The sequence below is a fragment of the Numenius arquata genome, chromosome 2 (genome assembly GCF_964106895.1).
Source record: "Numenius arquata chromosome 2, bNumArq3.hap1.1, whole genome shotgun sequence".
In the NCBI taxonomy this organism is placed as follows: Eukaryota; Metazoa; Chordata; class Aves; order Charadriiformes; family Scolopacidae; genus Numenius; species Numenius arquata.
The window spans coordinates 42,254,794-42,268,279 of record NC_133577.1 but is presented as its reverse complement, the minus strand read 5'-3'; positions in this window follow the sequence as shown (position 1 = coordinate 42,268,279).

The window sequence follows — 13,486 nt, the reverse complement described above, 5'->3', positions numbered from 1 at the left end:
AAAAAAAAGAATGCGATCGTGGTAGATTTCATAGTGTCTTGGTCAGGCTACAATCCTAAACAGAAAAGATAATTGGGCAGCAAGGTGGAAATAGACTCAAAAAATTGGTGAAAAATTCACCGTCATCCTTCTGAAATCTCATTTTTATTTTGTGCAGGAGACAGAAAATACCACTACGCTTCAAGCTGGCTGAGGAAAACGGTGGTTTCTGTCCCCACTTCTATGGTTATATACTTAGTTTTGTGTGTGTGTACACACATACAGCTTTGCGTGCACGCATGCATACATGGACCTATAGCTATGTGTAGTTATGTGGTCCGGAAAGTTGATTGACCTAGTGTTGTGCATGCAAGTCTGTCAGATGGAGGATCTGAACTGTTTGTGGTTGGTTGGGTTTTCCAATAAAGTCATAGATCAGTGTCTTAACCACAAACTCTCCTTATTTTAATCCAAAAGAAAAAAAAAAAAGGACTAAGAGGTCAATTTTTTTTTTATCCTACATAACGAATGTGTGTTTCTTGCTCTGTTATTGAGCAATATGTTGCTGGAAACCTGTGATGGCAGCATTGCAAAACAACTCAGAAATGAAATGAAATTTCCACACTGGGGAGCAGACTTTTCTCATAAGTCATATGATGTTCACGGTGCATAGCTAAACTTATGAGAAGCCTAGTAGAAATAAACTTATCCAGGGAAAGCCCTGACCTGGGCTGAGGCTTAATTGTCTGCAAGCCCCAAGGATTAACCCTGTTGCAGTTGAAAAAATTGTTTCTCCTCTAAATAAGTTTGTTTACCTGCTCTGAGAGGCCTCTAGAACTCCAGGAACTTGTATCAATTTTGGAGCCAGGCAAATAATAGCTGAAGTCTGAAAATCTGGATGCGAGGTATGGGAGATTGCGGGGTGATAGTAAATGTCTTCTGGAAAATGGCGAGTAGTATTTATTGGAAATTAGCTTGTATAGGAAGGTGGCTTGCTATGCAAGTGTCTGAATTTCTAACAAACTCTGAAGGATTTCTCATGCTGCCTCATTTGCAAGTTAGTTATGTTGTAGAATCGTAGAATGGTTTGGGTTGGAAGGGACCTTAAAGATCATAGAGTTCCAAACATGGGCAGAGACACCTCCCACTAGACCAGGTTACTCAAAGCCCCATCCAGCCTGATCTTGAACACTTCCAGGGATGGGGCATCCATAACTTCTCTGGGCAACCTCTTCCAGTGTCTCACCGCCTTCACAGCAAAGAATTTCTTCCTCATCTCATCTATATCTCCCCTCTTTCAGTTTAAAAGCATTACCCCTTGTCCTGTCGCTACACTCCCTGATGAAGAGTCCCTCCCCATTTCTCCTGTAGGGCCCCTTTAGGTACTGGAAAGCCGCAATAAGATCTCCCTGGAGCCTTCTCTTCTCCAGGCTGAACAACCCCAACTCTCTCAGCCTGTCTTCATAGCAGAGGTTCTCCAGCCCTCTGATCATCTTTGTGGTCCTCCGCTGGACTCATTCCATCAGGTCCATGTCCTTCTTGTGCTGGGGACTCCAAAGCTGGACGCAGGACTCCACAAGGGGTCTCATGAGAGCAGAGTAGAGGGGCAGAATCACCTCCCTGTATGTCCATGCTGATCAGGAAAGACCCTGGATCTGTTACTAAACTGTCCTTTTATGCAAGCACAGTATTTTACCTTATGAGGGGTTTGTAATGAGGTCATTCCTTTGTTTGTTTTCAAACATTGTGTATTTTTATTCCTAATACACTGTGAAATACACTTGGCAAACAGGAACCAGGATTTTCATAGAAATCTATGACTCAACATACCCAAAGAGAAGTGGGGAAGGGTGTTACAGTTACAGCAATGTACAGAAAGCTGCTGTTGGAGCTATCAGTAGTGAATGTGATTGTTGGCTATTAATAGAAGCAGGGAGGTTATCTCGCTTGAATCCTACATTCTGTTTCTGGTGCCTGTACTTGAAGATGTGCAACAAAGAATCTAGAAAGTACTTCTATGATATGGACCCAAGTAAAATCTCTGTAGTGTTTCTCAATAAACAAAGCTGTAACTTGATCACTATGCCTAGCTGTACACTGATAATGGAAGACAATTCAGATCTTTTCCACTTACTGGCAAAAGAAAGAAAATATTCACTGGCTAGACCTTGGTCTTCAGACTGCTGCTAAGAATTCAAACAATAAGAAGGCTTATGCAGGCGTCTACATCATTATCTAGTCTTAATGATTAAGATATGCTTTCATCTAGCTTTGATAAATTCTTGGCTTGGGGAAGAGTGGAGATGATCAAATTAAGATGACCAGAGGTATTCATAATACGTGCAGTTCTGCATTAAGGCAATAGGAATTGATGCTTAGGCTCTAGAATTTAACCTGACTTTTTCTCTGTGGATGATGTAGCCAGTTACTCTCAGAAGTACTTACTGCTCACATTCTTGTGAATATGTGCGCAGACATACCAGAAAGTGATATTTCTAGATTCCTGGCTGATCTCTTGCTAAAGGCAATGCAGACTCAACAAGAGGTAGGGAAGGAATTTCCCCTCTCAAATTCTGCCTTACTCTGGAATTTAGAGTGTAATCTCCTGCTAAAGTCATTTAAGTGTGTTTCATAAGTGATTCCCTGAAGTTGCACTTGTCATGGGTATTCATGGCATCTTAGACCTTGCTTCCGATTTTTGTTTCCCTGGCTGTGCACTCATTTGAACTGAGGACTGCAATGCTTTCATTTAGCTATGGTTTTTGTATTTCTTAGTGGATATATGTATATCTTTGACTTAAATCCTGTGAAACTGTACAGGAATTGGACACACTAGAAGCAAGTTCAATGGTCCTTTAAACATATGCATAAACTTTAAAAATTGTATTCTTTAGTGATGTGACAACTTCAGTTAAAAAAAACCAAAACAACTTACTGAAGGAATTGATAGGATTTGAATTAATTATATTGCATTCTGAAAATCTTTTTTGCATGATGTTTATTGTGTGTGTATGCATAGAGAAAGAGAGATCTCATACAACACAGTATAGAAGCATCTTGCCTTTAAAGTAGCTGTATTTCTTTTTTGGCTGTTATCTTTCTGCTGGCCTACAGTGTTTTGCTGTCTCCTTGGTCAGCATATTTACACACGTGCCCTTTTAATACTTTGCAGCATCTTCTCAAAACAATCTGTTTTGTGGCAGTACAGGTGTGCTCGGGTATCTGCACTGCCCAAAGCAAGGTGGGAGGTGGAAATAAAGGAGGGCAGAGGGGGTGACTCTGTAGCCCTACCAGCTCACAAAGCAGTTCTGAGTTGAGTAGGGCCCAAGAACTGGTTGTTCTGTTTGCTCACCTGCTGTATCCCAGCATCCAGCACTATTGGAGCTGCTCTTGCTTCATCCACATAGATGCCTCCGAGGATACAACCTTAGATGCTAAGCAAAAGGAGACTTATCCAGGACCTTGGCCTATTGACTTCCAAAGCAGAGAGAATGATAGAGACAAAAGCACTTCTTGAAAGCAAGGGAGAAATAAGTGTTATGTTGCCTTTCTTACAAGATACATTATGCAGTATTACAGTTACCTTCTCCCCATGTGAATTTTTAAGCCAGGTGCTGTTTTGTGTTATCAGGAAACAAGTCTATCTTAGTGGTGACCCTAGATAGCTCCTGAGTGCTTTGTACTCCAAGGGACATCCATCTGACAAACAGCAGCTGCTCAAACTCGCTGTTGAATTCACAGATTACATGTATTTCAGCGAGCAGTCATCCCAGTTGTTGTTCTGCGCACTCCAGAAAGTTTCTCTGCTGATTGTCATCGTAGTGCTGAGAAACAGGAAGTACCTTCTTGGTGTTCTCATTTGCTTTTAGGATAAAGTCTTCATCTACTACTTGCTTGTCCACCTCAAAGCAATGCTCTTGAAATTAAGGACAACTTGTTAGTGGAGTTTCCAATTAGCTTCGGCCTCCTGATCCACGGATCTTAGACAAGGTAAGAGCAGCATTCAGTGAATTTTGAGAGAAAAATCTTTCTCAGGCTAGAAGGAGCCTGTGGCAGTGTCTTAAACTCTTTCGTCTACTGGACACCTAACTGTAGCAAAAAGCTGATTTTTCTTTTTGTCAGTGCCAAACCAGCGACCTAGTAGAGCAGTCAAGGAGATACTGCAGCTCTTCTATTGTATAGAAATAAAATTTAGGTTATAGCCACTTCACAGTCTTAAAAATCATCCTTTTTTCTTCCTTTCTTTCCAATGGATAGGGAGTCTTATATTCACATTACCTCGGATTTGAGTTTGGGGTTTTCAAGAATTCTTTTAAAACTCTTATTAATAAAAGCAATTGTTTGGAGTTTTTTATGGGTATCAGTGGTGATTAAAAGCTCCAAAGAAGATAAAATAGACTTGTGTGGGTTGGTTGATTTAAAATACCTTTGCTCAACAGTTTTAAGTATGTGACTTGCTGGCAGTCCATCTTAGAGATCCTTCCCTGCTTACTAAAGTACCACATTTAGGAATGCAGTTAATTTGAAATTAATAGCTGTCCATGCTTAACACACAGCTTCTAACTACAGGGCAGAAACAATGAGTAGCAGTTAAACTAGAAGAGACTGTGATAAATATAAACTGAAAGGTATGTGGGTGGGTGGACTCTGCCAAAGATGATGGGTGAAGTCTTCAGGGTACAGTCTTATCCTTCACTTAACGCATTCTAGGTGTGTGGTGTTGCTAAAAGGGGCTCTACTTCTGCCTCCGTCTTTGCTCTTTGCATCAGATCACAAGTTTATCCTGTTAAAACAGTTTCATTTGCTAGGGTGGTTTTTTTTCAGCTGAATCAGCAGGTTTGTCTTAGCTGACTGTGCAGCAACTTGATCAACGGAGCCAGTACAATGAAGGTTCTGGGGAAGATGTTTGATGTATCCTAGAAGTAATAATCAACTGTTGGACTACCTGACCATGCATCCGTGGTACATTTCTGTATTTAACACAAGTCTGGAGGGAACAATCTGTTCATGTACGTCTGAACTGTGGCATTTCTGCATGGCCAGTTTTGAGAGGGCAGAGATCACTGCAGTAGTTACCAGCCAGCTGTCTGGCCTTCCCATCTGCTGTGAGGCACCACCCACGAGTGAGGCAGCAGAAAGGAAGAAATGCCCTTGTGGAGCCATGGATGAGGCCAAGCCTGCAGTGAGTTGTCAGTCTTTGATCTGGAGCGTGTGAGGTGTGCTTGAATGTGTCCTGATTTGCCAGCAGTGCATATGGGTAGCAGCTAACAGTTGTGAGCAATGACAGCTGTCTGACTCGCCTTTGTTTCACAAAATCCTAAAGCGTGTGGATGTCAAGGTTCTGATTTCACATTATTTTTCGGTCATACTGGTGTTATTCCTACATGAACATTTTGAAATTTTGGCAAAAGCCAGGCTTTTATTCCTTAATGTTAAATCCCCTGGCACTGGTTTACTGGGTATGTATTTGCAGAAATTGGTCTGTGCAAATGACAATGTTCGAACTAGATCATTGTCCACTGAGTAAAGTGGAAAAGCAAGATGGATGGAGACTTCTCAGAGCTAGTCACCCAGCTCAGATAGGAAATTCCAGAAGCTGTAATAATTCACAAAAGAATGTTCTCTGACCTCTTCAGAAGGTCTCTCTCTCTCATTTCAAGCAGCTATTGTAATTAATTATGCTAATTGTAGTAACTCATTTAGTGAAGCCATTGCTCTGGCATGTTTTTTCCTAAGCAGCATGAATTGATCCTGTCTGCAGTGTACAAACTCTGAGAGCTTATTTCCTTTGTGTGTCTCTGTATGTCATCAGTAAAGAATTGATGGGCATTTTTGTCCTTGCAGAGGCAAAAATTTACCTGACAGTCTTCTGTGTCCTGTGAGAGAGATGCAGAACCTCTCCTTGTTTCGCCTGTTGTAAGGGTTCGCATGTTAGTGTGGACAAAGTCTTTCCGAGTTGGGTAGTAATTTCCAAGAGGATTAATTCTAAGTGCATCTGGGTAGTGCAGCCCACATGATGGATCCCCTAGAGAGATTTGTATTTCTGTTAGCATGTGTACACTAGGTTAAGAACAAAAATATACCCTGATTTTTACTTTTGGAGCAAGTGGGGCGATACAGGTGAAACATAAGGATAGTTTGATGGCTGTGGGTTTAGTTGTCTTCCTGATATTTTGGCCTAACCCTAAGAAAAGCATCTAGTTATTGTGTGTTGGTTTTCCCATTTAAAAAACAAAACAAACAAACAAACAAAAAAACCCCAAGCCCTAATTCCTTATACTTTGCTGTTCAGAGTTTTAGAAATTCGTTGATGCTATGGAAGTACAAAACACTTTGCTGTTGTTTTGTGAAGGGATATTTTTTTCTTTTTGTATAGGAAAAAGGAGGTCCCAACCCATGATTTTTTAAGGGTGTTGCAATACCTACGGTAGTACAGCTTGGCAAGATAACAAAACCAGAGCAGAGCTTGCATGGCAATAATGCTTTTGAGAAAAACTATTCTTAAATGCTGTGGTGATGAATCAATCTCTTCCTCCCTCTTGCGTTTTGGTTAGTTGTTTTTTTTTTCCCCCTCAACAAAGAACAGTGGTGCAGACCAGGTACTCATGTCCAAGTCTGTCCTTTAATGATACGAGTGTGCTAAGTGGCAGATGGGAATGTTGATGATTCACTGAATATATTTATGTATATATGTAAACACTACCTCACCAGAAAATAGCTTACCAAGAGGGATACGGTAACTTAAAATTTGTTTTCAGCGAGGCCCATTCTGTAGTATAAACATAGTGAGCTCTTGCTGTGACTAGACAGATGGGAGAGCCCTCTGCGATGCCTGTCTAATCACCTGAAATGTGCCTTTCTGCTTCTCTTGGGCTTTGTGCTTTCTGGGCACTGCCCTTATCCTCATGGCTAATGGCAGCATTTAAGGGCTAATAATCTGCTGTCAGGTCAGCCACTGTTTGCCTGTGATGTAATGTCGTTTTTCTGATTCATGAGTTCTCACCTATGTCTGGCCACTTTTGGCAGAGATGAGAGTGTTCTTTGATATGAAAAGCTGCTGGTACCTTGACAGCCTTTTCCTGCTGTAGATCTCTGACTGCTTCCAGCACCTCCAAGGCACTCCGGGGAGAAGTTGGCATTGGCCACCTCAAATACTCTGCTGTGCAACCTGAATAAATTTAAAAAATGCCACTTTTAATCTCTTGAGCTTTTACTTTCAGCTGCTTCTCCACAATCACGATAGCTATAAATCATGTTTTGCATAATCTCATTCCTCATTTTTATTTTTAGTACTTGACTCCAGGAAGTGTGGCTTTAAAAAAAAAAAAAAATTTAAAAAATGCCAAGAACCAAATGTTCAGTAAAATCTGTCCTTCTGACAATATTGTTAGACAACTCAATTTGCTTTGATTTGGCCTTCAAATGCCTGGTCTTGCTGGGCTGTGCCTGACTTATTTAGCCATTCAAGGAGTAAAGGAACAAACAGCAGAATAGGAAATTAATAGAGGTTTTACAAGCCAGGTGTGTTCCACTCAAACCTGTAGAAAAGGAAGTGGGGGCAGGAGGTGGGGAGCTTTTGTGGGAGTGAGGCTTGTAAGTTGATAAAAGTTGATTGCAAGTTAGCAATTTTAGAATGTGTCACTGTAATTATCACCTGGTTTATTTCCTCATCCACCTTTTGGAAGAGAAACTCAACACCCTCTGATAGTGCTCATAGAAATGGTTACAACTAATAAAATTATATATTCAGTAAACCAGAGTTTTGAAATATTGATATCACAGGGAATAAAAATATAACTCATTTTGACCTTTACCTTGAAGGACAGACTCTGACCAGTTTTCTGAAGAAGCTGTGGAGCCTGGGTTAGTCATACCAGTTTAGCTGTTTGAGCACTGATTCATTTGTGCCAGTTCTTAGTACTAGTTGTGGTGTTGGTAATGAAAAATTGACGGCTGAAACTAGAGAAGGACAGAGATGGAAAGAGACTTTTCCAGCAAGAGAGCAGCAATCTAGAGCTGTGCTGCCTGGGACATAATTTGTCCACCAGTGATTTGGTTACTTGACAGTCTAGATGATTCACAAGCCATTCACGGGAATTGGAATTCTAAACAGAATGTAGACAAAAGTTTCCTTCAATGTAGGATAAATCCAGTTAATGCTGTAGTAGGGTTGACACAGGGCACAGGATCTCTGCTATAGTTCTGTATTGGACTTCTGTGAAAAACAAGGTACATAATTCATGCTCAGCAGAGGCAGTCGAGACCATGACTCATTTGTGCCACTCTAAAATATTAAAACTTCCAGGCCACTTCAGTTACAAGTCTGGCAGGACATACAACCTGATACAGTGGAATATTTACCTGTGTTATCCAGGCAATGGCAAAGAATCCAGGCATTGCAAAGAATGCTGCTTGTGATTAAGGATGTCATTATTTAAATTGTTTCTTTAATTATTTTGACTATCTAGGAGTAGAAGGAGCTATAGTTGAGTGGGCATTCTACTTACTAAAGTATGTTGGAGATGCATAAAAGCTTTGTACCTTTTCTTTAAGAATTTAAGTTTTTAAGGTCTTTAAAGTATTTGTGCATGTATAAGCAACTGCTACTCTGAAGAGGGGTGGAAGATAAGAGAAACTGGACAAATTTGTAATTCTGTAATAGCAAAGATTAAAGGTGAATTCTAAAATAATTTGAAAAGGATCTAGAGATATTTGAGTTTCTGGGGGAGGGGAGAGATGCTAACATTGCATTTAATAAATACACTCAGCATATGTTAAGTAATGAAACTACTGATTAAAGACTAAGTGTACTTGATGATCATGTCTAATGTAACAGATTTATTACTTCTGAATTGCTAAGAATCTTGTGCACAAGCATCCTTTTTAATCTAGCTTGTAGCAATAGCTGGAATTTATATGCTCCTGTGCTTGTTTGTGTGGTTTTGGTTTGTTTTTAAATGGCCAATCCAATAGCATTGTATCCCAAATTCAAAATTTGATTTTTTGCATTTATGTGGGTGGCTCTGGTGAACTTTGTTTGCAGACAACAGATGTGCTTAGTAGTGGACTTTGTCTGGAACTCAATGCATGCAAATGGCTCTCTACAAGTGAAACTGTAGACTGGACTGAAAAATCTGAGTATTCCAGCTTGTGTTTCCCTGCATAATGAAGTCACTGACTAGTGCGATCAGATTATATAAAAGTAATCTTTGGTGTAGATATAATACCTATGTTCACATGAACTGGTTTTAATCAGGAATTCATACTGTGTATCTTGCATAATGAAAGGATATAAATGAATGTACGTTTGTGTACATTGTGATGACCTTCGTAGAAATCCTGCAGGATTTTTATAACAGTTCAACTGAAATTCAACGTGAACCAGATCAGCTCTTACAGGCTTGGTAGGATCCCAGCAGCACAGCTCACAGGATGAAGAGCTCTGAACAAGGGCTCAGAGACTTAGAAAGAAATGGTTAATTAAGTAGAGCCTTACTGAAAAGCAGTGGTAATAGTTGAAAAATACAGGCTTTCAACTAAAATAGCAAATATATAGGGTTTTCTGTGGCACTCAACACTTTCTTATCAGAACAGAATATTAATCCATTGTATTTTGTAAGGAAATTTCATTTGTCATCTGTTTTTGAAGATAGTGACCAGAGACAGTGCTGATCTCTGGACTACAGGATTGCAAGACTCAAGCTGCAAATCAATGTTTTTATCTTTTTATTTTGATCATGAAGTCAAATAGTGGTGTTTTTAAGGTCTCTGTTAAGTACTGGTGAAGAATGACTGCTGCTGGGTGTGTTGGTTAAAGTAGGGATTTGCAAATCTTCCTGACTTCCTGCAGTGGTTTAGGCTGCTCCAGAGTGTATTATGGTAGTATATTTGAGCAATCTTATGTAAACACTTGATTAACTATTTTCCCTACAATCTGTTGACTTCATTCTTCAAATTCACAAATGGATTTCTACTCAGTTATGTCTTTATCCAGCTGCTCCCTTGCACCTTTTCATCCATATCCTCAAGACATAGTCTGCAGCTTCTAGCAGGTCATCCTGTACAACAGTGTTTATACCCAGTCCTTCCAAATATACCTGGAGATTCTTTGTGTCATTCCCTTAAGTTATCTTTGCAAAAGTTGGGACAGTTAGGAATTTATGTTGGAGAGGGGAGAGCAGAGGGAGCTAGGAAATAATGTGTATGCATGTGGTGGGGTCACCCTTTCTGCTTTACAGTGAACAACAGCCTCTGCTTGACCAGGCTGCGTTAGGGCTGCTTTCTTCCATGTTCACATTTCACTAGGAAAGTTTAATGGGCAGGAGCAAGTGTTAAGGTGGTTGGCAGTATATTGAATACCAGAGATGTAAGTGCATTTCCTCACCTGGCATGTGAGCCTTTCTGCTATAGACTGGGACACATCTACCTTATGCTTGCGTGCAGTCCCAGCTTCTGCCTCTGCCATCTGTCAGAGTGAAGCCCAGGGAATGTTTTTGTGGCCTCATCTAATGACTGCTGTTGTTTTGGGTGTTTTGGGTTTGTTTGGTTTTTGTTAGGGTTTGGTTTTGTTTTTTTTTTAACGTGTACCCCATCCTTAGGGGAGAGATGATCAATATCTAAGGTATGTAACAACTCCTATACTACCTCCACTTGGAGACAGAAGTTACCACAATAAGTGTGTGTCGTAGGGAGTGGAATGTGCAATACAGTTTGCAATACCCCAAATTACCAGCCTCCACCCCAGTTGGAGACAGCAATAGCTGATGTGGAACTAGAAGGTGTCAAGCCTCTGCTTCCACTCCCTGCCTTCAGGAAAAGAAACAGTTTATAGCTGGGCATGGGAGATCCTCCTGCAGATTCCCATGTCCAAGACGTTGTTCTAGCTAGAGTTGCTCCCTACTAGGCTGAGATCACCAAGCTGGTGATCTCAGGCACCGAGATAGGATGGGGTGGTACTTTAATTCCACGTTATGTCCTGTTTCTTCACCACTCAAGCTTGAGAATCCTTACTAACAAGCTGTAACAAATCCAGTGCAATTTTTTTCAACTACTGGATTTTATTTTTTTTATTTATTTTTTTATATATTTATTTTATTAAAGCTTTGCTTTAATAAGGTTCTAACTCCAGTCATCACTGAGTATTAACAAAGAGGATGCTCAACTGGTTTAGGGAGGAAAGAATCCCCCCGGAATACACAAGTACAGAGAAAAGAACATTGAATAGTAGGTTAAATGCCCAAGCCTACCCTCTGTTTTATCTAGCTATTTCTCCAGCATATGACTGGTTTGATCCTTACTTACAGTTTGCCAATCAAGACACATTTTATGACAAGATAATTTTTTCCTTAGTTTTGTCATATTCTTGCTCTGACTGGAACTTTCTGGTTCTCTGTAAATTTTTTGGCCTAAAATGTTTGAATTAATGTCTTCTCTTTAGACAGATGCTGCCATTTAGAAATGTTATCTAAAAGACATGCAATTAAATCTTGACCTCAATTTAGTGAATATAAAGTTCTCACAGCTCAGTGTGATAAGCAGTTATGGTTCTATGATACTGAATTTGCTGTGGTGTATCATTTTACCACTCAGCATTAACACAAGGCCCATCTTGCTTGATAATTTTTCAGAACCTCAACGCATTTGTCTGTTTCTTCTTACCCCCACCCCCCAAAAATATCTAATTATAGTGGCTTTTGCTGCTTTGTGACAGCCTTGACAGTTATTAGTGGAAGCAAGGAGAAAGAGCTGAGTTATACCAATAACCAGACTTCATTGACCAATCTCGCAACTTCATTTAACCACCATTTTTCACTCCTTGAAGCTGGGGATGCATCCCCATCTGAACAATGTGGTGAGTGTCCTGGGGTAAGTACGCTGCAGGTACTATGTCCTCCTCAAATATGCTGTCAGACCAGGTTGTGCTCTGCTGTCACGTCCTGCTCTGGGCCCTTTTGGCCTCAGCTTCCATTTGAGCCCTGGGGGCTATAGTGCTAAAAGGCAAAAGCTGGGACATTGGTGAAACTGTTGCATTTGAGACAGTATGAGGCAGGAGGCATAAAACACTGGTGGGTTGGATCAACCACAGCTTGGGCCGGGTGGGATTGACAAGGGTGTACATGTGTCCAAAGGAAGTCAGTGTAACTGGGGCTGTTGAGGGCAGAGTATCCATACATGGGGAAAATGGGATAATAGTTTAGTAGGTGTTTTGAAAGGGTTATTTCTTTTCCCCTTGAATCACTTCTGCGTAGTAAAGGGAGTTTCTGCTGTGTTTTTATGGTATTTTATAATTTTTTTCCTAAAGGCATGGTAGATTGATAAATCTAAGCAAAAGTAGCATTACAGTTATGTCTTGATCATTTTGAAACCTTAGTTTTGTTTCCCTCTCCCTTTCTCTTATGAGACTTAGGCTGAGCAAATCAAGCTGTGTAATCCCTCGTGGTCTGGCTGGAAACATCCATGCCATTAGGATTGCTTTTCTTAGCCACAGTTAACAATGGTGTAATGGCTTTTATAACATTTTTATTAAGTTGAAATGCATCAATAGCACTAATGATAAACAATTGTGGTATTTTAGGAAGAACAATTTCCAGCACTTCCGGCACATGCCAACCTGCGGACCTTCTGGGCAGCACTTGACACTATGGCATGAAAATACGGAGTGTTTGTCCCTTACAAACATGTTTGTGCTGTGACACAGGCTTAAGGAAACTGGTCTTGGGTGTCTGTAATAACAAGTATATAAAAGCATTACTTTCATCTCTCTAGATTAAATGTCCTCTTTGACTGCTGATTACTGTTGCTTAAGTCTTTGCTACTGGCTAATATTACTCAGGATAAAGTGTCCTGGCTTGGATTTGCTGTGGAGAGAATGGGAAGGGGCCTTCTTGTTGATGCCAGTCATATGACACGGCAGTTGTAATGCAGCCTCCTCCCTTCCCTCCCCTCCCTCTGATGCACATTGGGACTGTCCCTGGCTTAGGACAATAATGTGAAACTACAACTAAGAGGCATAACGGTTTTGTGGAACTCAACCTCCTCCTACATCTATAAGTCTGGAGAGGGGGGAAAAAGAAAAACAACAACAAAAAAGCAGGCTACCTCTTAATGCCTAACTAACAGCGTTATCTAACTTAATTAATGATTACTGATTAACCAATACCAACAGTAGTTTTAACTGAACTTTTCCCAAGGAAATGATTAATTGCTGTTAACAACAGACAACAGTATTCTACTACATTCAGCCCAGAGACAGCAATAGTGGCTTTCAGCCATGAAACAAGCAGGTAGTGAGACTGCAGAGGATGTGGGTGAATGTAGCTTAAATGCAAATTATGATGTGACTTCTCCTTTTGGATTTCCCAGTGTTGCACTTTCTTCAGTCAGCTTCAGCTTTTGCAAAAACTGCATAATTAGCTTGCAGCATGGACATACTCATCATTATCTTCTTTCAGTAACCAAGTTAAGTGTAGTCTTGGGGAAGTGAAGTAAAAGAGTTGCAAAGCTGCAT